We start from the raw sequence: 24,874 nt of genomic DNA on the forward strand, positions 1-24,874 counted from the left end.
GAAAGTGGATTTTTTGAAAATATTTTTTCAAGGACCCTGCATCAACATGATGTTTTGAAAATATTTTCAGGATCTTCAATCAACATGACGTTTTGAAAATATTTTTTTCCACTTGCGTGAGGTTTTAAGGACCCTTCATCGACGCTAAGCTTTGAAAATATTTTTAGGACCTTCCACCAACGTGACGTTTTGAAAATATTTTTTCAGGACCCTGCATTATCGTTATTTCTTGGAAATATTTTTTCAAGGACCCTGCATCGAAGTGTAGTTCTCAAAGGACCTTCAACAAACGCGACTTTTTTAAAATATTTTTTCAAATATCTTCCATCATCGTGATTTATTTTTAAATATTTCCTCAAGGACCATCAGTTAACCTCAATTTTTTTTAAATATTTTTCCAAGGACCAAATATTATTGTGTATTTTTTAAATATTATTTATTTCTTCAATTTCATTTATGACAATTTTATTTATTATTTAACTCATACATAAAATAAAAATTATTACAATTTCTAAATCTCATTGTTCTTGTTCCCTATAATTGCATTTGTAAGGTATCCCGTCATTCTATTCTCAACAATAAGTCGCTGTTTAAGAATAAAAAAAAAAAAAACAATTGAGAAGAAGAATTAGAAAATTAAAAAAAAATTACAGTTTAACTGTAGAATATTTCTTACCCTGCGTCCATTCTGAGCACGATGGGCATTGGCTCTCCTAAAATTGGCGGCTTCCGCCCCATTTAGGACCATGACCAACAAAATGATGGCAAAGCAGATATATGAAAACTTCATCATGAATTTCAATGAAAATTTTCAAAAAAAAAACTTTCGTACCAAGTTCGAAATGCTGCAGACTGATGGCCTGGTTCCTGATGGGACTGGTCTTATATACTGACCTTTTGCAGAAATTTGCTTCGCATTCTTTAAAGAAGAATTTGAATGTGGGTTTAGAATGACAATCAAAAAGTGATTCAAATATTTTATTTATAAAAAAAAACAACAAATATCGTTGTTGGATATTCCCAGTTAAAATACTGAAACCTATAGATATAGATCGGCATGACTAACTGGACTGTGGTCTCACAATTTGTCAACATTTCTTGCTAATAAAAATTAAATTAAAAAAACTGCCGCGTGGTCTGAGGGGAAGCGGGGTAAAAAAATTCTATTGTAAAATTTTTAAGCTTTTTCGCTCTTCGTCTAAAAAAATGGAGGTTAATTGATGGCCCTTGAGAAAATGTTTCAAAAGAAATTACGTTGATCCTTGAAAAAATGTTATCAAAATATGGAAGGTCCAAACATCACGTCGATGCAGGGTCCTGGAAAATATATTTTCAAAATATAGCATTGATGGTAGGTCTTTGAAAAAATATAAAAAAAAACACGTTGATCCAGGGTCCTTGAAAAAATATTTTCATAAAACTACGTTAATGGGAGGTCCTTGAAAAAATATTTTCAAAATAAATCCACATTGGTAGATGGTCCTTGAAGAATATTTTAAAAATATTGACGTTGATAAGAGGTCATTGAAAAAAAATATTTTTAAAACAAAAAATCGATGCAGAGCATTGAAAAAATATTAAAAAAAATAAAGTTGATCCAGGGTCCTTAAAAAAATATTTTTTTTTTTTAAAAACGTTAATGGAATTTCCTTGAAAAAATATTTTCAAAACATCATGTTGCTGGAATGTCCTTGAAAATATATTTTCAACATATAGCATTGATGGAAGGTCCTTGAAAAAATATTAAAAAAAAAAAAAAACACTTTGACGAAGGGTCTTTCAAAAAATATTTTCTTAAAACTACGTTAATGGGAGGTCCTTTTAAAACATCACGTTGATGGAAGGTCCTTAGAAAAATTATTTTTATAACATCACGTTGAGGCAGGGATAAAAATATTTTTAAAACATAACTTGATGAAAGGTCCTTGAAACAATATTTTCAAAACACCGCAGTGATGGAAGGTCCTTGAGAAAATATTTTCAAAATATCACGTTATGGAAAGTCCTTGAAAAAATATTTTCAAAACATCTCTCCAATGCAGGGTCCTTAAAAAAATATGTTCAAAACTTCGTGTTAATGAAAGGTCCTTAAAAATATTTTAAAAGTATCACATTGAAGGAAGGTCCTTGAAAAAATATTTTCAAAACATTACATTGGCCGAAGGTCCTTGAAAAAATATTTAAAAAAATACACGTTAAAGAATAAAAAATATGTATTCTTCAAGGCCCAACTTTCAAAGTGGACTTAATTTTAATATTTTTCTCAAGGACTATCTGTTAACATGAATATTTTTAAAATATTTTCTCAAGGACCATCTATCAATGCGGAGTTAATTAAAATATTTTTTCAAGGGCCATATATCAAGGTGAATTTTTTAATTTTTTTTTAAGGATCATCAACCATCGCGGATTTTTTTAAAAATATTTTCTGGGGCACATATAAACATGAATATTTTTAAAGTATTCTTCAAAGACCATCTTTTAGCGTGGATTTTTAAAAATATATTTTTTCAAGGACCGAAAACCATTGCAAATTTTTTTAAATATTTTTTCCAGGTACCATCAATTATTGCGGATTTTTTTAAATATATTCTGGGACTATTTATCAATGTACATATTTTTTTTAAATATTTTTTTAAGTGGCATTCTACCAACGAGGGTTTTTTTAAATATTTTTCAAGGACCATCTACAAACGGGCATATTTTTTAAATATATTTTCGAAGACTTCATACCAATGTGGATTTGTTTGGATTTGTGATGTCTTGAAAATATTTTTTCAAGGACCCTTCATCGTCGTGATGTTTTGAAAATATTTCTTTCAAGGATGTTTTGAAATATTTTTCCAGGACCCTGTATCGACGAGATGATTTAAAAATATTTTTCAAATACTATGCATCTACGTGCCGTTTTGAAAATATTTATATTTTGAAAATATTTGTTCAAGGACCTTTCATCAATGTGATGTTTAGAAAAGCATTTTTTCAAGGAGCTGTCATCAATGTGCTGTTTTGAAAATATTTTTTCAAGGACCTTCCATTAACGCCATGGTTTGAAAATATTTTTTTTTCAAGGACCCTGCATCGATCGGATGTTTTGAAAATATATTTTGTAGGACCTTCCATCAACGTGATATTTTGAAAATATTTTTTCAAGGACCCTGCATCGACGTGATGTTTTAAAAATATTTTTCAAGGACCTTCCACCAACGTCACGTCTTGAAAATATTTTTTCAAGGTCCTTCCATCAACGTGACATTTTGAAAATATTTTTTGAAAGACCCTGCATCAACGTGTTTTTTGAATATAATTTTCAAGCACCTTCCCTCAACATGATGTTTGGAAATATTTTTTTCAAGGAACCTGCATCGATGTGATGTTTTGAAAATATTTTTTCAAGGTCCCGTTATCAACGAGAATATTTTTAAAATATTCTTCATGGACCATCTACCAAAGTGGATTTTTTTAAAAATATTTTTTCATGGACCTTCCATGAAAGTGATGTTTGGAAAATATTTTTTCAAGTACCCTTCATGGATCTGAGGTTTTGAACATATTTTTTCAAAGACCTTCTATCAAGGAAAATATTTTTTCAAGGACCCTGCATCGGCGTGATGTTTTGAAAATATTTTTTCAATTTTGAAAATTATTTTTTTCAAGGACATTCCATCAACCTGAGTTTTAAAAATATTTTTTGAGGACCTTCCATCAGCGTCATGTTTCGAAAATATTTTTTTCAAGGACCTTCTATTAACGTGATTTTTGAAAATATTTTTTCAAGAACCATACCTCGATCAACGCTAATATTTTTAAAATATTCTTCAAGGACCATCTACCAAAGTGAATTTTTTAAAAATATTTTTTCAAGGACCTTCCATCAAATTGATTTTTTTGAAAATATTTTTTCAAGGACCCTGCATTGATCTGATGTTTTGAAAATATTTTTTTCAAGCACCCTACATTGACGTGATGTTTTGAAAATATTTTTTCAAGGACACTGCATCGACGTGATGGTTTCAAAATATTTTTCAAGGACCTTCCACCAACGTCATGTCTTGAAAATATTTTTTCAAGGACCTTCCATCAACGTGACATTTTGAAAATATGTTTTGAAAGCTTCAACGTGTTTTTTGAAAATAATTTTCAAGCACCTTTCCTCAACATGATGTTTGGAAATATTTTTTTCAAGGAACCTGCATCGATGTGATGTTTTGAGAATATTTTTTCAAGGTCGCCCCCATCAACGAGAATATTTTTAAAATATTCTTTATGGACCATCTACCAAAGTGCATTTTTTTAAAAATATTTTTTCAAGGGCCTTCCATGAAAGTGATGTTTGGAAAATATTTTTTCAAGTACCCTTCATCGATCTGAGATTTTGAACATATTTTTTCAAGGGCCTTCCATCAACGTTAGGTTTGAAAAGTATTTTTTCAAGGTCCCTTTATCGATTTGTTGCTTTGAAAATATTTTTTCAAGGACCCTGCAGCGACGTGATGTTTTGAAAATATTTTTTCAATTTTGAAAATTATTTTTTCAAGGACATTCCATCAACCTGAGTTTTAAAAAAATATTTTTTGAAGAACCTTCCATCACCGTAATTTTTTGAAAATAATATTTTTCAGAGATCCTGCATTGACGTGATGTTTTGAAACATTTTTTTAAGGACCCTGCATCGACGTGATGTTTTGAAAATATTGTTTCAAGGACACCGCATCAACGTGATGTTTTGAAAAAAAAAATTTTCAAGGACCTTCTATTAACGTCATGTTTTGAAAATATTTTTTCAAGGACCTTCCATTAACGCCATAGTTTGAAAATATTTTTTTCAAGGACCCTGCATTGACGTGATGTTATGAAAATATGTTTTGAAGGACCTTCCATCAACGTTATGTTTTGAAAATATTTTTAAGTACATTCCATCAACGTGATACTTTCAAAATACTTCTTCAAGGACTTGCCATCAACGTGATGATTTGAAAATATTTTTTCCAAGGACCCTGCATCGACGTGATGTTTTGAAAATATGTTTTCAAGGATCAACAGTCTACGTGATGTTTTGAAAATATTTTTCATGTACTCTCCATTAACGTGATATTTTGAAAATATTTTTTCAAGGACCTTCTGTCAACGTCATGTTTTAAAAATATATTTTTTTAAGGAGATTTCATAACATCATGCCTTGAAAATATTTTTTCAAGGACCCTACCTCGACGTGTTATTTGGAATTATTTTTTCAAAAACCTTCTATCAACGTGAATATTTTTAAAATATTCTTCAAGGACCATCTACCAAAGTGGACTTTTTTAAAAATATTTTTTCAAGGACCTTCCATCTAAGTGATGTTTGTAAAATATTTTTTCTAGAACCCTACATTGAAGTGATGTTTAAAAAAAAATTAAAGAGTCTGAATTGATCTAATATTTTGAAAATATTTTTCAAGGACCTTCCATCAACGTTTCTCTGGACCCATCTACAATTGCAGATTTTTTTTAAATAATTTAAAATACTTTTAAAATATTCTTCAAAGACCATCTTTTAGTGTTGATCAAACATCGCGGTTTTTTTTTAATGTATTCTGGGACTATATATCAACGTGAATATTTTTCAACATATATTCGAAGACCCTTTTCCAACGTAGATTTGTTTTGAAAATATTTTTTCAAGGACCCTGCATCGACGCGATGTTTTTAAAACATTTTTTTAAGGAGTCGTCATCGATCTGATATTTTGAAAATATTTTTTCAAGGACCTTCCACTAACGTCATGTTTGGAAAATAATTTTTTAAGGACCCTACATCGACGTGATTTTTTGGAAATATTGTTTCAGGATCTTCCATCAACGTGAGGTTTTGAAAACATTTTTTCAAGGACCCTGCATCAACTTCATGTTTTGATAATATTTTTTCAAGGACCTTCTATCAACGTCAATGTTTGAAAATATTTTTTCCAAGGCCTTCCATTAGTGCGACATTTTGAAATTATTTTTTTAAGGACCTTCCGTCAACATGATATTTGAATATATTTTCCAACGACCTTCAGTCAACGTGAAACTACAACCCGGAAAGTTTGGGGAAAAAATAGGCCAAATGGGGGTAAGAACAGTTCTACTGGGAGTTTTTTATAAAAAACTTTCTCTGCTCTTCTAATTATTTTTGGTAATTGTTTTCTTATTCTCAAGCAGCTCAATATTGTGGAGAATACAGTGAGTGAATATTTTAAAAATGCAATTACAGCGAACCCGAACAACGAGGAGAAATATTGAAAATTAAATAAATGTTATGTTATGTATGAGTTACATAATAAATAATATTGTTATAAATGTATATAAAATAAATAAATAATATTTAACAAAAAAATATACACACCAATATTAGGTCCTTGAAAATTTTTTTAAAAAAAAATGAGGTTATGGATGGTCCGTTAGGAAATATTTAAAAAAAAATCACGTTGATGCAGGGTCATTGAAAAAATATTTTCCAAAACTGCACGTTGGTAGATGGTCCTTGAAAAAATATTTTTAAAATGTCACGTTGATGGAAGGTCCTTAAAAAAAAAACATCATGTTAATGGAAGGTCCTTGAAAAAATATTTTCAAAAATATTTTATTATTAAAAAAATATTTTATTATTTCACGATGATGGAAGGTCCTGAAAAAAGTATTTTAAAAACATCACGTTGATGGAAGGTCCTTCAAAAAAATATTTTCCAAACATGACGTTGATAGAATGCCCTTGAAAAAATATTTTCAAAACATCACGTCAATGTAGGGTCCTTGAAAAAAATATTTTCCAAACATGACATTGATGGAAGGTCCTTGAAAAAATATTTTCAAAAACTAAGATCGATGCAAGGTCCTGAAAAAAAATTATCAAAACATTACCTTGATATAGGGTCCTTGGAAAAATATTTTCGAAATATCACGTTGATGGAAGGTCCTTGAAAAAATATTATATTCACGTTTCTTGAACTAAAAGTCCTTGAAAAAATATTTTTTAAAAAATTCACGTTTCTTGAACTAAAGGTCCTTGAAAAATATTTTTTAAAAAATCTACGTTTCATCAACTGATGGTCCTTGAAAAAATATTCTTTAAAAAATTCACGTTTCTTGAACTAAAGGTCCTTGAAAAAATATTTTTTAAAAAATCCACGTTTCATCCTTGAAAAAATATTTTTTAAAAAATCCACGTTTCATCCTTGAAAAAATATTTTTTAAAAAATCCACGTTTCATCCTTGAAAAAATATTTTTTAAAAAATCCACGTTTCATCCTTGAAAAAATATTTTTTAAAAAATCCACGTTTCATCCTTGAAAAAATATTTTTTAAAAAATCCACGTTTCATCCTTGAAAAAATATTTTTTAAAAAATCCACGTTTCATCCTTGAAAAAATATTTTTTAAAAAATCCACGTTTCATCCTTGAAAAAATATTTTTTAAAAAATCCACGTTTCATCCTTGAAAAAATATTTTTTAAAAAATCCACGTTTCATCCTTGAAAAAATATTTTTTTAAAAATCCACGTTTCATCCTTGAAAAAATATTTTTTAAAAAATCCACGTTTCATCCTTGAAAAAATATTCTTTAAAAAATCCACGTTTCTTAAATTAAAGGTCCTTGAAAAAATATTCTTTAAAAAATCCACGTTTCTTAAATTAAAGGTCCTTGAAAAAATATTCTTTAAAAAATCCACGTTTCTTAAACTAAAGGTCCTTGAAAAAATATTCTTTAAAAAATCCACGTTTCTTAAATTAAAAGTCCTTGAAAAAATATTCTTTAAAAAATCCACGTTTCTTGAACTAAAGGTCCTTGAAAAAATATTCTTTAAAAAATCCACGTTTCTTGAACTAAAGGTCCTTGAAAAAATATTCTTTAAAAAATCCACGTTTCTTGAACTAAAGGTCCTTGAAAAAATATTCTTTAAAAAATCCACGTTTCTTGAACTAAAGGTCCTTGAAAAAATATTCTTTAAAAAATCCACGTTTCTTGAACTAAAGGTCCTTGAAAAAATATTCTTTAAAAAATCCACGTTTCTTGAACTAAAGGTCCTTGAAAAAATATTCTTTAAAAAATCCACGTTTCTTGAACTAAAGGTCCTTGAAAAAATATTCTTTTGAAAAATCCACGTTTCTTGAACTAAAGGTCCTTGAAAAAATATTCTTTAAAAAATCCACGTTTCTTGAACTAAAGGTCCTTGAAAAAATATTCTTTAAAAAATCCACGTTTCTTGAACTAAAGGTCCTTGAAAAAATATTCTTTAAAAAATCCACGTTTCTTGAACTAAAGGTCCTTGAAAAAATATTCTTTTTGAAAAATCCACGTTTCTTGAACTAAAGGTCCTTGAAAAAATATTCTTTAAAAAATCCACGTTTCTTGAACTAAAGGTCCTTGAAAAAATATTCTTTAAAAAATCCACGTTTCTTGAACTAAAGGTCCTTGAAAAAATATTCTTTAAAAAATCCACGTTTCTTGAACTAAAGGTCCTTGAAAAAATATTCTTTAAAAAATCCACGTTTCTTGAACTAAAGGTCCTTGAAAAAATATTCTTTAAAAAATCCACGTTTCTTGAACTAAAGGTCCTTGAAAAAATATTCTTTAAAAAATCCACGTTTCTTGAACTAAAGGTCCTTGAAAAAATATTCTTTAAAAAATCCACGTTTCTTGAACTAAAGGTCCTTGAAAAGATATTCTTTAAAAAATCCACGTTTCTTGAACTAAAGGTCCTTGAAAAAATATGTTTAAAAAATCCGCGTTTCTTGAACTAAAGGTCCTTGAAAAAATATGTTTAAAAAATCCACGTTTCTTGAACTAAAGGTCCTTGAAAAAATATTCTTTAAAAAATCCACGTTTCTTGAACTAAAGGTCCTTGAAAAAAAATTCTTTAAAAAATCCACGTTTCTTGAACTAAAGGTCCTTGAAAAAATATTCTTTAAAAAATCCACGTTTCTTGAACTAAAGGTCCTTGAAAAAAAATTCTTTAAAAAATCCACGTTTCTTGAACTAAAGGTCCTTGAAAAAATATTCTTTAAAAAATCCACGTTTCTTGAACTAAAGGTCCTTGAAAAAATATTCTTTAAAAAATCCACGTTTCTTGAACTAAAGGTCCTTGAAAAAATATTCTTTAAAAAATCCACGTTTCTTGAACTAAAGGTCCTTGAAAAAATATTCTTTAAAAAATCCACGTTTCTCGAACTAAAGGTCCTTGAAAAAAGTATTCTTTAAAAAATCCACGTTTCTTGAACTAAAGGTCCTTGAAAAAATATTCTTTAAAAAATCCACGTTTCTTGAACTAAAGGTCCTTGAAAAAATATTCTTTAAAAAATCCACGTTTCTTGAACTAAAGGTCCTTGAAAAAAATATTCTTAAAAAAATTCACGTTTCTTGAACTGAAGGTCCTTGAAAAAAATATTCTTAAAAAAATTCAAGTTTCTTGAACTAAAGGTCCTTGAAAAAATATTCTTGGAAAAATCCACGTTTCTTGAATTAAAGGTCCTTGAAAAAATATTCTTGGAAAAATCCACGTTTCTTGAACTAAAGGTCCTTGAAAAAATATTCTTTAAAAAATCCACGTTTCTTGAACTAAAGGTCCTTGAAAAAATATTCTTTAAAAAATCCACGTTTCTTGAACTAAAGGTCCTTGAAAAAATATTCTTTAAAAAATCCACGTTTCTTAAACTAAAGGTCCTTGAAAAAATATTCTTTAAAAAATCCACATTTCTTAAATTAAAGGTCCTTGAAAAAATATTCTTTAAAAAATCCACGTTTCTTGAACTAAAGGTCCTTGAAAAAATATTCTTTAAAAAATCCACGTTTCTTGAACTAAAGGTCCTTGAAAAAATATTCTTTAAAAAATCCACGTTTCTTGAACTAAAGGTCCTTGAAAAAATATTCTTTAAAAAATCCACGTTTCTTGAACTAAAGGTCCTTGAAAAAATATTCTTTAAAAAATCCACGTTTCTTGAACTAAAGGTCCTTGAAAAAATATTCTTTAAAAAATCCACGTTTCTTGAACTAAAGGTCCTTGAAAAAATATTCTTTAAAAAATCCACGTTTCTTGAACTAAAGGTCCTTGAAAAATATTCTTTAAAAAATCCACGTTTCTTGAACTAAAGGTCCTTGAAAAAATATTCTTTAAAAAATCCACGTTTCTTGAACTAAAGGTCTTTGAAAAAATATTCTTTAAAAAATCCACGTTTCTTGAACTAAAGGTCCTTGAAAAAATATTCTTTAAAAAATCCACGTTTCTTGAACTAAATGTCCTTGAAAAAATATTCTTTAAAAATCCACGTTTCTTGAACTAAAGGTCCTTGAAAAATATTCTTTAAAAAATCCACGTTTCTTGAACTAAAGGTCCTTGAAAAAATATTCTTTAAAAAATCCACGTTTCTTGAACTAAAGGTCCTTGAAAAAATATTCTTTAAAAAATCCACGTTTCTTAAATTAAAGGTCCTTGAAAAAATATTCTTTAAAAAATCCACGTTTCTTGAACTAAAGGTCCTTGAAAAAATATTCTTTAAAAAATCCACGTTTCTTGAACTAAAGGTCCTTGAAAAAATATTCTTTAAAAAATCCACGTTTCTTGAACTAAAGGTCCTTGAAAAAATATTCTTTAAAAAATCCACGTTTCTTGAACTAAAGGTCCTTGAAAAAATATTCTTTAAAAAATCCACGTTTCTTGAAATAAAGGTCCTTGAAAAAATATTCTTTAAAAAATCCACGTTTCTTGAACTAAAGGTCCTTGAAAAAATATTCTTTAAAAAATCCACGTTTCTTGAACTAAAGGTCCTTGAAAAAATATTCTTTAAAAAATCCACGTTTCTTGAACTGAAGGTCGTTGAATAAAATATTCTTAACAAATCCTTGAAAAAAATATTCTTTGAAAAAACCACGTTTCTTGAACAGAAGATCCTTAAAAAAATATGGAAGGTCCTTGAAAATATAATTTAAAAAATACACGTAGATAGAAGGTCCTTGAAAAATTTATTTTCAAAACCTCATGTTAATGGGATGTCCTTGAAAAATTTATGTTCAAAACATCACATCAATGCCGGGTCCTTGAAAAAATATTTTCAAATCGTCACGTTGATGGAAGGTCCTGGAAAAAATATTTCCAAAACATCACGCCAATGCAGGGTCCTTGAAAAAAAAATTCCAAAATTCACGTTGATGAAAGGTCCTTGGAAATATATTTTCAAAACATCACGTTGAAGCAGGGTTCTTGAAAAAATATTAAAAAAAAATTCTAGTCGATAGAAGATCCTTGGAAATTTTTTTTTGAAAACATCGCGTTGATGGAAGGCCCTTGAAAAATATTTTCAAAACATCACGTCGATGTAGGGTCCTTGAAAAAATATTTTCAAAACATCACGTTGATGGAAGGTCTTTGAAAAAATATTTTCAAAATATAACGTCGATGCAGGGTCCTTGAAAAAATATTTTCAAAACTTGAAGTTGATAGCGGGTCCGTGGAAAAATATTTAAAAAAAATCAACTTTGGCAGATGGTTCTTGAAAAAATTTTGAAAAAAACCATGTCAATGTATTTTTTTAAATTATTTTTTCAATGATTCCACCCCATACCCCCCTCCCACAACTTTCAAAATATTTTCAATTAGTCACTTATTTATTCAATTAAAACACAACTTAAATATTTATTAAAATTTCAATTTTCCTTCTCCCCCTTCTCATTGGCCCCTTGAATGGCATCTGTAATTATGTCCGATATTGTATTTCCGGCAATGTCAAGCTGTGTGAAAAAATATCGAAAAAAAATATTTAAAAAAAAATCGGAAACGATGAAAAAGTTCCGTAAAGCCATTTGTCTTACCCCTGTTTTGCCAACTTCCCATCCAACTCGTTTGGTATATTTTTTAAATTTTTGTTTAGACATGCGCCTAGACTTCGGTGCGGCTTCTGTTTCGTTCAAGACCATGGCCAATAAAACGATGGCAATGCAGGCAAAGATATAAGAGAACTTCATAATGTTTTCAAAATCTGATCTTCACAAGGTTGTTGTCGTCCCAAGCGGAGGAAGCTAATTGTTTGACTGATTTGACAACACAGGGATATGGGCTTTATATACTCACAGCCCCATACCGCAAAGTCTGCATGAGATTCCATAAAAATAGTTATAGGGTTTTTTTCTGCTTAAAATAACACTAGCGGACCAACTATTTTATTAATAAAAATAAAGGCAGAAAGATTTCCCCCGATTTTATTAAAAGCGAAACTGGGAAATATAAGACGTATGACTAACAGACAGGGTTGTGCTTTTTCAATTCGTCGCATTCGTGGCAAAATGAGGCTCTTGATAATAATAATAATATTGAAATAAATCCGCTTTGATAGGTGGTCCTTGAAAAAATAATTAAAACATTTTTTAAGGGTCTCCAATTAATTGTTTTTTTTTTTTTTTTTAATATTTTAAGGACCAAATTTAAAGGTGTATTTTTAAATTTATTTTTAAGGGCTCTCTTTCGAAGAGGATTTTTTTATATATTTTTTAAAAAACCATGGTAGAAGGTTTTTTTAAAAATATATAAAAAATCCTCTTCGAAAGAGGGCCCTTTAAAATAAATTTAAAAAAATACATCTTTAATTTTTTTTTTAAATATTTTTTCTAGCACCATCTACTATTGCAGGATTTTTGTAAAAAAAATTGGGACCATCTATCAAAGTGAATATTTTAAAAATATTTTTTAAGGACCATCTACATTCGCGGATTTTTTGTTTTTTAACAAATTTTTTCTAGGACCATCTAAAAAATATTTTTTTCAAGTGTCATTTATAAACGTGATTTTTTAAATTATTTTCTACGTCAAACTACCTTTGTGAATTTTTTAAGGACCATCTATCATTGAATATTTTTTAAAAAATTTTTAAAAAAGTGAATTTTTTTTAATATTTTTTTTTTAAATATTTTTTCAAGCACCAAATTTAAAGGTGTATTTTTTTAATTTATTTTTTAGGGCCCTCGTTCGAGGAGGATTTTTTATATATATTTTTTCAAATACATTCTACCATCGAGAACTTTTTTTGTTTTTGTAAAAAAAAAAACTTGGGGCCATCTATCAACGAGAATATTTTTAAAATATTTTTTCAAGGACTTTTTTTAAACTATTTTTTTCTAGGACCATCTAAAAAATAATTTTTTCAAGTGTCATTTATAAACGTGATCTTTTTTTAAATTATTTTCTAGGTCAAACTACTTTTGTGATTTTTTAAGGCCTATCTACCACTGAATATTTTTTAAAAAAATATTTTCAGTGACCATCTTTCAACGTGGATTTGTTTTTAATTTTTTTTTTTTTTTTTGAAGGACCATCTACCATTGGATATTTTTTAAAAAATATTTTCAGGGACCATCTTTCAACGTGGATTAGTTTTTAATTTTTTTTTTTTTTTTTTTCAAGGACTATATATCACCCCAGATTTGTTTTTCAAATAGTTTCAAGGACTATCTATCAGCGTGGATTTTTTCTAAAATATTTTTACAAGGGCCATCTACCATTGCGGATTTTTAAAAATTTTTTTCAGGGACCATCTATTAACGGGAATTAAAAAAAAAACATTTTGGGGACTTGGATTTTTTAAAATAATTTTAAGGACTATATTTCAAAGTGATTTTTTTTTATATTTTTTTTAATATTTTTTCAAGCACCAAATTTAAAGGTGTAGTTTTTTAATTTACTTTTTAGGGCCCTCTTTCGAGAAGGATTTTTTTATATATATTTTTTCAAATACATTCTACCATCGAGGACTTTTTTAAAAAAATATTTTTTCTAAGACCATCTTCCATTGCAGGAGTTTCGTAAAAAAAACTTGGGACCATCTATCACGAGAATATTTTTAAAATATTTTTACAAGGACTATCAACCATCGCGGATTTTTTTAAACTATTTTTTTCTAGGATCATCTAAAATAAAATAGATTTTCAAGGGTTATTTATCAACGTGGACATTTTTTAAAATTATTTTCAAGGACCATCTTCCATTGAATATTTTTTAAACATATTTTCAGATACCATCTTTCAACGTGGAGTTGTTTATAATTTTTTTTTTTTTCAAGGACCATCGACCATCCCAGTTTTTTTCAAGGACCATCTACCATTGGATATTTTTTAAAATATATTTTCGGGGACCATCTTTCAAAGTGGATTAGTTTTTATTTTTTTTTTTTCAAGGACCATCTACCACCCCGGATTTTTTTAAAAATAGTTTCAAGGACCATCTATCAGCGTGGATTTTTTCTAAAATATTTTTACAAGGGCCATCTACCATTGCGGATTTTTAAAAAATTTTTTCAGGGACCATCTATTAACGGGAATTAAAAAAAAAAACATTTTGGGGACTTGGATTTTTGTAAAATAATTTTAAGGACTATATTTCAAAGTGATTTTTTTTTTATATTTTTTTTAAATATTTTTTCAAGGACCAAATTTAAAGGTGTATTTTTTAATTTATTTTTAAGGGCCCTCTTTTGAAGAGGATTTTTTTATATATTTTTTAAAATACATTCTACCATCGAGGACTTTTTTAAAAAAATATTTTTTCTAAGACCATCTTCCATTGCAGGAGTTTTGTAAAAAAAACTTGGGACCATCTATCACGAGAATATTTTTATAATATTTTTACAAGGACTATCAACCATCGCGGATTTTTTAAACTATTTTTTTCTAGGATCATCTAAAATAAAATAGATTTTCAAGGGTTATTTATCAACGTGGACATTTTTTAAAATTATTTTCAAGAACCATCTTCCATTGAATATTTTTTTAAAAAAATATTTTCAAGGACCATTTTTCAACGTGGATTAGTTTTTTTTTTTTTTTTTTTTCAAGGAATATCTACCACCCCGGTATTTATAAAAATAGTTTACAAGGACCATCTATCAGCGTGAATTTTTTTCTAAAATATTTTTACAAGGGCTATCTACCATTGCGGATTTTTAAAAAATGTTTTCAGGGACCATCTATTAACGTTAATTAAAAAAAAAAAAACATTTTGGGGACGTGGATTTTCTAAAATAATTTTAAGGACTATGAAAAAGTGTTTTTTTTTAATTATTTTTTCAAGGACCAAATTTAATTTAATTTGTTTTTTTTATTTATTTTTAAGGGCCCTCTTTCGAAGAGGATTTTTTTATATATTTTTTCAAAGAGCTTTTACCATCGCGGACTTTTTTAAAAAATATTTTTTCTAGGACCATCTGCCATTGCAGGATTTTTGTAAAAAAACTTGGAACCATCTATCAACGAGAATATTTTTAAAATATTTTTTCAAAGACCGTAAACCGTCGCGGATTTTTTTAAAAAAAAAAAAAATTCTAGGACCATCTAAAAAAAATATTTTTTAAGTGACATTTATAAACGTGATTTTTTTTTTAATTAAACTACTTTTGTGAATTTTTAAGGCCTATCTACCATTGAATATTTTTTAAAAAAATATTTTAGGGACCATCTTTCAACGTGGATTTGTTTTTTTTTTTTTTTTTCAAGGCCCATCTACAATTGAATATTTTTTAAAAAATATTTTCAGGGACCATCTTTCAACGTGGATTAGTTTTTATTTATTTGTTTTATTTTTTTTTTTTTTCAAGGACTATATACCACCCCAGATTTGTTTTTCAAATAGTTTCAAGGACCATCTATCAGCGTGGATTTTTTCTAAAATATTTTTACAAGGGCCATCGACCATTGCGGATTTTTAAAAAAATATTTTCAGGGACCATCTATTAATCTACCATCACAGATTTTTTTAAAATATTTTTTTCTAGGACCATCGACCATTGCAGGATTTTTGTAAAAAAAACTTGGGACCATCTATCAACGAGAATATTTTTAAAATATTTTTTTCAAGGACTTTCAACCATTGCGGACTTTTTTTAATTAATTTTTTCTAGGATCATCTAAAATAAAATAGATTTTCAAGGGTCATTTATCAACGTGGACATTTTTTAAAATTATTTTCAAGACTTTGTGGATTTTTTTTAAATATTTTTTCAAGGACCTCAAGGATTTTTTAAAATATTTTCAGCGATTATCTTTTAACGTGGATTTGATTTTATTTTTTCAAGGACAGTCTACCACACAAGATTTTTTCAAAAATATTTTCAAGGGCCATCTACCATAGCGGATTATTTTTTTTTTTTAAATTTTTTAAGGGTCATCTATCAACGTGGATTTTTTTAAATATTTTTTCAACGACAATCAATCAACGTCGATTAAAAAAAATTATTTTTAAGGACTTTTAGAAACAGGCATCGTTTTAAAAAATATATGTTACCGACGTCCATTTTATACATATTTTTCAATGACCCTCTATCAAAGTGTGATTCATAGAAAATATGTTTTCGAGGACAACTAAAAACAAGGATTTTTTAAAATATGTTTTAAGGACTATTAAGAATAAGAATTTAAAAAAAGGACATTCTGTCCACGTCGATTAAAAAAAAACATAATTTTTCAAGAATTACAAAAAACAATGATTTTTTTAAAAATATTTTTTCAAGGACAATGTCTGTTTTATTAAAAAATATTTTTCAAGGTCTATTACAAATTAGAATTTAAAAAAAAATATTTTTTAAGGACCTACTATGAACGTCGTTAAATTTTTAAAAAAAAAATATTTTTTCAAAACTACTAAAAACAAGGATTTTTTTAAATATTTTTTTAATGACGATTTTTAAAAAAATATCGGAATTTTTAAAAATATTTTTTAAGGACAATTTATCGACGTCCATTTTTGAAATATGTTTCAAGGACGCTCAGTTAAAAGGGTATTCTTTTAAAATATTTTTTTTCAAGGACAATCTTTCGATGTCAATTCTTAAAAAATATTTTAAATGACTATTAGCAACAGGGATCTTAAAAAAAAAAATTTCAAGAAAAATCCATCAATGTCAATTCATTGAAAAAATATTTTTTTCGAGGACTTTTTCGATGAATGATTTTGTAAAAATAATTTTTTCAATGACCACCTAACAACGTCGATTTAAAAAAAATATATATTTTTTAAGGATATTAAAGACGAGAATATTTTTTCCAGAAAAATCTATTGGCGTCAATTTAAAAAAAATATATATTTTTTCAAGGACAATCCATCGACGTAAATTTAAAAAGAAATATATATTTTTTTAGGGATTACTAAAACCAATGTTTTTTTTTTAATATTTTTTCTAGGACAATCTATGACGTCGATGTATAAAAAATATTTTTATACGCTATCAAAAACTGTAATTTAAAAAAATCAATGACAGTCTATCAACGTAGATTTATAAATAAAATTTTCTAAGGACTATTAAATAACAAGGATTTTTAAAAAAAAAAATATTTTTTCAAAGGAAAATTTTTATACCATTTTTATAAATTTCTGTGACAAACTATGGCCTCCCTGAAATTACCCCAGCATCCGAAGGGAACTTATGTCGTTACACAATCATTTTTTTAAACATTTTTTTTTTCAAGGATCATCTATCGACGTCCATTTTTTTTTAAATATTTTTTTAAGGACCCTCTGCCAAAAAGGGATTTTTTTAAAAAAAGTTTTTTTAAGGATAATCTATCAATGTAGATTTTTAAAAAATATTTTTTCGTGGACTACTAAAAACTAGTTTTATTTCTTTAAATATTTTTTCAAGGACAATTCATCAATGTCTATTTAAATAAAAATATTTTTAAGGATAATTAAAAACAGAGACCTTTTTAAAAAAATATTGTTTAGGGACAATCCTTTAACGTAGATTAAAAAATATATTTTTAAGGACTATTAAAATGGGAATTTTTAGAATAGGTATCAAAGTCCATCTATCAACGTCAGTTTTTATAAAATATTTTTTAACATATTTTTAATTTTTTTTTAGTAAGGACCATCCAGGTGATTTTTTTAAAATATCTTTTCAAGGACAATCTATCAACGTCGATTTTTATAAAAAATATTTTTTACGACTATTCAAAAAGGATATTTTTTAAAAATATTTTCTCAAGGATCATCTTTCAACGTCGATCTCTAAAAAATATTTTTTCAAGTGCTATCCATTAACGTCGATAAAAAAAAATTAAGGGCTATTAAAAATGGGGATTTTTTAAGAAAAAATATTTTTCAAGGACCACATAACAACGTTGATCTCTAAAAAAATATTCTCAAGGACCAATAAAAAGGGAAATTTTTTTTAAAATATTTTTTCAAGGACCCTCTGTTTTTGTCGAATTTTAAAACAATGTTTTTTCAAGGACTGTCAAAAACATATTTTGTCAAGGGCCATATGTCAAGGTGAATTTTTAAAAAAAATATTTTTTTAAGGGTTTTTTAAAAAATATTTTTTCATAGCCGGAAGGAACTTGCGCCGTTTCACTGTCAATGTGGTGTTTAAAAAAAAATATTTTTTTCAAGGACTATCTATCGAAGTCGATTGATAAAAAATATTTTTTTAAGACAATTAAATACTCAATTTTTTTTTAAAAAAAAATATTTTTAAGGACAATCAGTCAACGTCGATTTCTAAAAAATATTTAAAAGGACTATTAAAAACAAGACTTTTTTTAAAAAATATTTCTTCCAGGACCACCCATTGACGAGATTTTTTTTTTATTTACATTTTTTAAGTATTTTGTCAAGGACCATCTGCCGAAGTGGATTTTTCTCTAAATATGTTTTAAGGACAATATATCAACGCCGATTTTTCGATAGATAGGAATTAAAAAAATATATATTTTTCCAGGAAAACCTATGACCGTTCATCGATGTTTAAAAAATATTTTTAAGGACTACTAAAAACGAGGATTTATTTTTCTTTTTATTTTTACGGACCATCTATCGACTTGCATTTATTTGCAATATTTTCTCAAGGACTTTTTGTCAAATTAGATTTTTTAAGGACCACCTATCAACGATGATCGATTTTTAAAAACAATATTTTTAAAGAGATTTTTATTTGCAATATTTTCTTAAGGACTTTTTGTCAAATTAAATTTTTTAAGGACCCCCTATCAACGTTGATCGATTTTTAAAAACAATATTTTTAAGGACTATTAAAAAAGGAGTTTTTTAATATTATCTCCAGGACAATCTATCAACGTAGATTATTAAAAAATAATTTTTAAAACCCATCTATTGACGTGCATTTTTTGAAATATTTTTTCAGGATTTAATATTTTTTAAATATTTTTATAAAAAAATATTTTTGAGGTCTATTTGGAAGGGGGATTTTTTTAAAATATTTTTTATAAACTATCAACAACGTGTATTTTTTATTTTTTTTCTTTTTTTTGGGTTTATTCATTTTTCTATTTTGCCATTATTTAGCCTTTTCTTCGTTTCCTTCCGTAACCTCCTCCATGGCCACCAAAACCATTTACGCTTATGCTTAAGTTATCCAGTGAAAATTGAGGTCTTGCTGTGATATGTTCCGCGAAAAATGCCAGCATCATCACCAAAATGGCAACTGTGTAGAAATGCGGGAACTTCATAGTCTTCCAAAAATTAAAAAAAAAAAAATAAAATAAAATAAAAAACTCTGCGGATCACGGCGCAATTACCGATCACTTATATAGTTTTGGAATTGGCGTTATTAAATTGTCTTAAAAAAATATGAAAATGTTTGAATATTTTAAGTTTTAATTTTCAGATCGAATTCCATGGCACGTCCATTAAATGCCAATTGGCATAAATATAGTTTATTTATTGAAATTCACTTCATAGAGTAACATGGCCTGTGAAATGGAGACCTATAGAGTGTGGCTGAGACTATTCTACATGACCCTGGTCATTGGGTCTGCCATTGCTAAGCCCAGTGATGTAAGTGAGCATCCATTTTTTATTTCCAAAAATTTTGCCTCAATTTCTCAATTTCTTCAGAATTGGTTTCCCATGTGGCCGATAGATTAGAAAGTATATCCTACCTGCATCAAATATTTGAAATTTTGACGAATATTTTTACATACCTGGAAAAAAGAGAGAGAAAATATAAATAAATATCTATAAAAAAATAAACAGGTTCAAAATATTTTTTCAATTTTTTTAAAAGGGGATTTTTAAAAATATTTTTTCGAGGCTGTTCTCCAAACGTGGATTTTTAAAAATATTTTTTAAAGGTCCATCCACAAACGTGGATTTTTTAAAAATATTTTTCAAAGGGTTATCTATAAACGTGGATTTTTTAAAAATTTTTTTTCGAGGCTGATCTCTAAACGTGGATTTTTTAAAAATATTTTTCAAAGGTTATCCACAAATGTGGATTTTTTAAAAATATTTTTTCAAGGGTTATCCACAAACGTGGATTTTTTAAAAATATTTTTTCGAGGCTTCTCTCTAAACGTGGATTTAAAAAAAAATTCGAGGCTAATCTCTAAACGTGGATTTTTTAGAAATATTTTTTCTGGGGTTATCTATAAACGTGTATTTTTTAAAAATATTTTTTCAAGGGTTATCTATAAACGTGGATTTTTTAAAAATATTTTTTCAAGGGTTATCCACAAACGTGGATTTTTTAAAAATATTTTTTCAAGGGTTATCCACAAACGTGGATTTTTTAAAAATATTTTTCAAGGGTTATCTATAAACGTGTATTTTTTTTAAAAATATCTTTTTAAGGGTTATCTATAAACGTAGATTTTTTTAAAAATATTTTTTCATAAACCGTGAATTTTTAAAAATATTTTTTCAAGGGTTATCTATAAACCGTGAATTTTTAAAAATATTTTTTCAAACGTTATTCACAAATCGTGAATTTTTAAAAATATTTCTTCAAACGTTACCTATAAACGTGGATTTTTTAAAAATATTTTTCAAAGGCCCATTTATAGATGTGGATTTTTATAAAATATTTTTTCAAATGTCCATTTTCAGACGTGGATTTTTTAAAAATATTTTTTTCCAAGGCTGATCTTTAGACGTGGATTTTTTAAAAATATTTTTTCAAGGTCCATTTATAGAGGTGGATTTTTTAAAAATATTTTTTTCCAAGGCTGATCTTTAGATGTGGATTTTTTAAAAATATTGTTTTCCAAGGCTGATATTTAGATGTGGATTTTTTACAAATATTTTTTCAAGGTCCATTTATAGACGTGGATTTTTTAAAAATATTTTTTCCAAGGCCTATTTATATACATGGACTTTTTAAAAATATTTTTCATTGGTTATCCACAAACGTGGATTTTTTAAAAATATTTTTTCAAGAGTTATCCACAAACGTAGATTTTTTAAAAATATTTTTTCAAGGGTTATCCACAAACGTGGATTTTTTAAAAATATTTTTTCAAGGGTTATCCACAAACGTGGATTTTTTAAAAATATTTTTTCAAGGGTTATCCACAAACGTGAATTTTTTAAAAATATTTTTTCAGGGGTTATCCACAAACGTGGATTTTTTAAAAATATTTCTTCAAGGGTTATCCACAAACGTGGATTTTTTAAAAATATTTTTCAGAGGTTCATCCACAAACGTGGATTTATTAAAAATATTTTTTCAAGGGTTATCCAAAAACGTGGATTTTTTAAAAATATTTTTGAGAGATTCATCCACAAACGTGGATTTTTTAAAAATATTTTTTCAAGGGTTATCCACAAACGTGGATTTTTTAAAAATATTTTTTCAAGGGTTATCCACAAACGTGGATTTTTTAAAAATATTTTTTCAAGGGTTATCCACAAACGTGGATTTTTTAAAAATATTTTTTCAAGGGTTATCCACAAACGTGGATTTTTTAAAAATATTTTTTCAAGGGTTATCCACAAACATGGATTTTTTAAAAATATCTTTTCAAGGGTTATTCACAAACGTGGATTTTTTAAAAATATTTTTTCAAGGGTTATCCACAAACGTGGATTTTTTAAAAATATTTTTTCAAGGGTTATCCACAAACGTGGATTTTTTAAAAATATTTTTTCAAGGGTTATCCACAAACGTGGATTTTTTAAAAATATTTTTTCAAGGCTCATCCATAAACGTGGATTTTTTAAATATATTTTTGAGAGGTTTATCTCCAAACGTGGATTTTTTAAAAATATTTTTTCGAGGCTTATCTCTAAACGTAGATTTTTTAAAAAAATTTTTTCGAGGCTTATCTCCAAACGTGGATTTTTTAAAAATATTTTTTCAAGGGTTATCCACAAACGTGGATTTTTTAAAAATATTTTTTCAAGGGTTATCCACAAACGTGGATTTTTTAAAAATATTTTGATTTATCCACAAACGTGGATTTTTTCCACAACGTGGATTTTTTAAACATATTTTTTCGAGGCTTATCTCTAAACGTGGATTTTTTAAAAATATTTTTTCGAGGCTTATCTCTAAACGTGGATTTTTTAAAAATAGTTTTTCAAGGGTTATCCACAAACGTGGATTTTTTAAACATATTTTTTCGAGGCTTATCTCTAAACGTGGATTTTTTAAAAATATTTTTTCGAGGCTTATCTCTAAACGTGGATTTTTTAAAAATATTTTTTCAAGGGTTATCCACAAACGTGGATTTTTTAAAAATATTTTTGAGAGGGTTATCCATAAACGTGGATTTTTTAAAAACATTTTTTCGAGGCTTATCTCTAAACGTGGATTTTTTAAAAATATTTTTGAGAGGGTTATCCATAAACGTAGATTTTTTAAAAATATTTTTGAGAGACTTATCTCTAAACGTGGATTTTTTAAAAATATTTTTGAGAGGGTTATCCATAAACGTGGATTTTTTAAAAACATTTTTTCGAGGCTTATCTCTAAACGTGGATTTTTTTAAAAATATTTTTGAGAGGGTTATCCATAAACGTGGATTTTTTAAAAACATTTTTTCGAGGCTTATCTCTAAACGTGGATTTTTTAAAAATATTTTTGAGAGGGTTATCCATAAACGTGGATTTTTTAAAAATATTTTTGAGAGGCTTTTCTCTAAACGTGGATTTTTTAAAAATATTTTTGAGAGGGTTATCCATAAACGTGGATTTTTTAAAAATATTTTTGAGAGGCTTATTTCTAAACGTGGATTTTTTAAAAATATTTTTTCGAGGGTTATCCACAAACGTGGATTTTTTAAAAATATTTTTTCAAGGGTTATCCACAAACGTGGATTTTTTAAAAATATTTTTTCAAAGGGTTATCCACAAACGTGGATTTTTTAAAAATATTTTTTCAAGGGTTATCCACAAACGTGGATTTTTTAAAAATAGTTTTTCAAGGGTTATCCACAAACGTGGATTTTTTAAAAATAGTTTTTCAAGGGTTATCCACAAACGTGGATTTTTTAAAAATAGTTTTTCAAGGGTTATCCACAAACGTGGATTTTTTAAAAATAGTTTTTCAAGGGTTATCCACAAACGTGGATTTTTTAAAAATAGTTTTTCAAGGGTTATCCACAAACGTGGATTTTTTAAAAATAGTTTTTCAAGGGTTATCCACAAACGTGGATTTTTTAAAAATAGTTTTTCAAGGGTTATCCACAAACGTGGATTTTTTAAAAATAGTTTTTCAAGGGTTATCCACAAACGTGGATTTTTTAAAAATAGTTTTTCAAGGGTTATCCACAAACGTGGATTTTTTAAAAATAGTTTTTCAAGGGTTATCCACAAACGTGGATTTTTTAAAAATAGTTTTTCAAGGGTTATCCACAAAACGTGGATTTTTTAAAAATATTTTTTAGAGGTCCATCCACAAACGTGATTTTTTAAAAATATTTTTTCCAAAGCCCATTTATAGACGTGGATTTTTTAAAAATATTTTTTCCAAGGCCCATTTATAGACGTGGATTTTTCAAAAATATTTTTTCCAAGGCCCATTTATAGACGTGGATTTTTTAAAAATATTTTTTCCAAGGCCCAATTTTCCAAAATACCCCTTCCCCAATGCGGTGAAAATATTTCAAAACACAGTTAATTTTATTTTCTTTGCATTTTATTCAAAATTTTTAAAGTTGGCAAAGTTTACTTCAACCATTTTCTATTGTTTAAAAACGTTTTGAAAGCTGTTAAAAAATGATAGTAAATTAAATTAAATTCAAATTTGGAATTGCATGACTTACAATAGAGGCGGCAGAGGCATAACCGGCAAACATAGCCATTGCTATGAGACCCAAGGAGAGAAACTTCATTTTTGCTGTTTGGACAAAGAGCTGGTGTTGAACGGAAATATTCAGTAATTTCAAATCATATTCCGGTTTTATTTTATAGGAAAAAATAAAATCAAATACTGGCATTAATTATTCGACAAAAAAATGCGTACCTGACCAGGCATAATTTCCCCAACTGAAATTTATTGAAATTAAATCAAGTCACGTTTTTCATTTTCGCAATGCATGTCAATGGAAAATTATGGATATTCTAAAAAATCCGCGGTTGACAATTTTGTTTCCAAAAAAAATTTCCTATAAAACCAAGAACGTTTTTTTGAAATCTCTATACATCCACAACAACTCGCCGAAATACCAGCACCAAAAATGAAGATTCTACCTTTGGCTTTGATGGCAATCGCTCTGTTCGCCGGCTACGCAACAGCTGAACCTTACGTAAGTTATTCAATAAAATAATAATACCTATGGCTATTAATTTTTTGATAATTCTCATTCCACAGATACCAAAACATGTTCAGATTCCCAGGAAATAATTTCGAAAAATATGACAAAATGTAAAATAAAAAGTTATTGAGCAAATGCAAAAAAAGGAATAATTATTTAAAAAATGGGAGGGCTTAAAAAAACATTTTTGAAAACATCCCCGTCCATAAATGGGCCTTGGAACATATTTTTAAAAAATCCACGTCTATAAATGGGCCATGGAAAATATATATTTTTAAAAAATCTACGTATAGAGACCGGTCTCGAAAAAATATTTTTAAAAAATCCACGTTTAGAGATCGGTCTTGAAAAAATATTTAAAAAAATCCACGTTTATGGATAACCCTT

At 27.4% G+C, this 24,874-nt stretch overlaps 1 protein-coding gene and 2 long non-coding RNA genes across 6 annotated transcripts in view; 1 reads left to right on the top strand and 2 right to left on the bottom strand.

The window, feature by feature from the left end:
• The window catches only part of LOC101899509 (centrosomal protein of 104 kDa), a 285,464-nt gene that overhangs the window by 109,744 nt on the left and 150,846 nt on the right, over positions 1-24,874 (bottom strand). The window lies entirely within an intron of this gene.
• On the bottom strand, positions 23,851-24,146 carry LOC109612143 (uncharacterized). Its single transcript, XR_002194341.1, has 2 exons — positions 23,996-24,146; positions 23,851-23,938 (listed from the first exon to the last, which is right to left on the bottom strand). It is a non-coding gene; the product is annotated as an uncharacterized LOC109612143 (long non-coding RNA).
• On the top strand, positions 24,361-24,639 carry LOC101890350 (uncharacterized). Its single transcript, XR_225442.3, has 2 exons — positions 24,361-24,478; positions 24,544-24,639. It is a non-coding gene; the product is annotated as an uncharacterized LOC101890350 (long non-coding RNA).

The sequence above is a fragment of the Musca domestica genome, unplaced genomic scaffold, assembly GCF_030504385.1.
Source record: "Musca domestica strain aabys unplaced genomic scaffold, Musca_domestica.polishedcontigs.V.1.1 62, whole genome shotgun sequence".
Lineage (NCBI taxonomy): Eukaryota > Metazoa > Arthropoda > Insecta > Diptera > Muscidae > Musca > Musca domestica.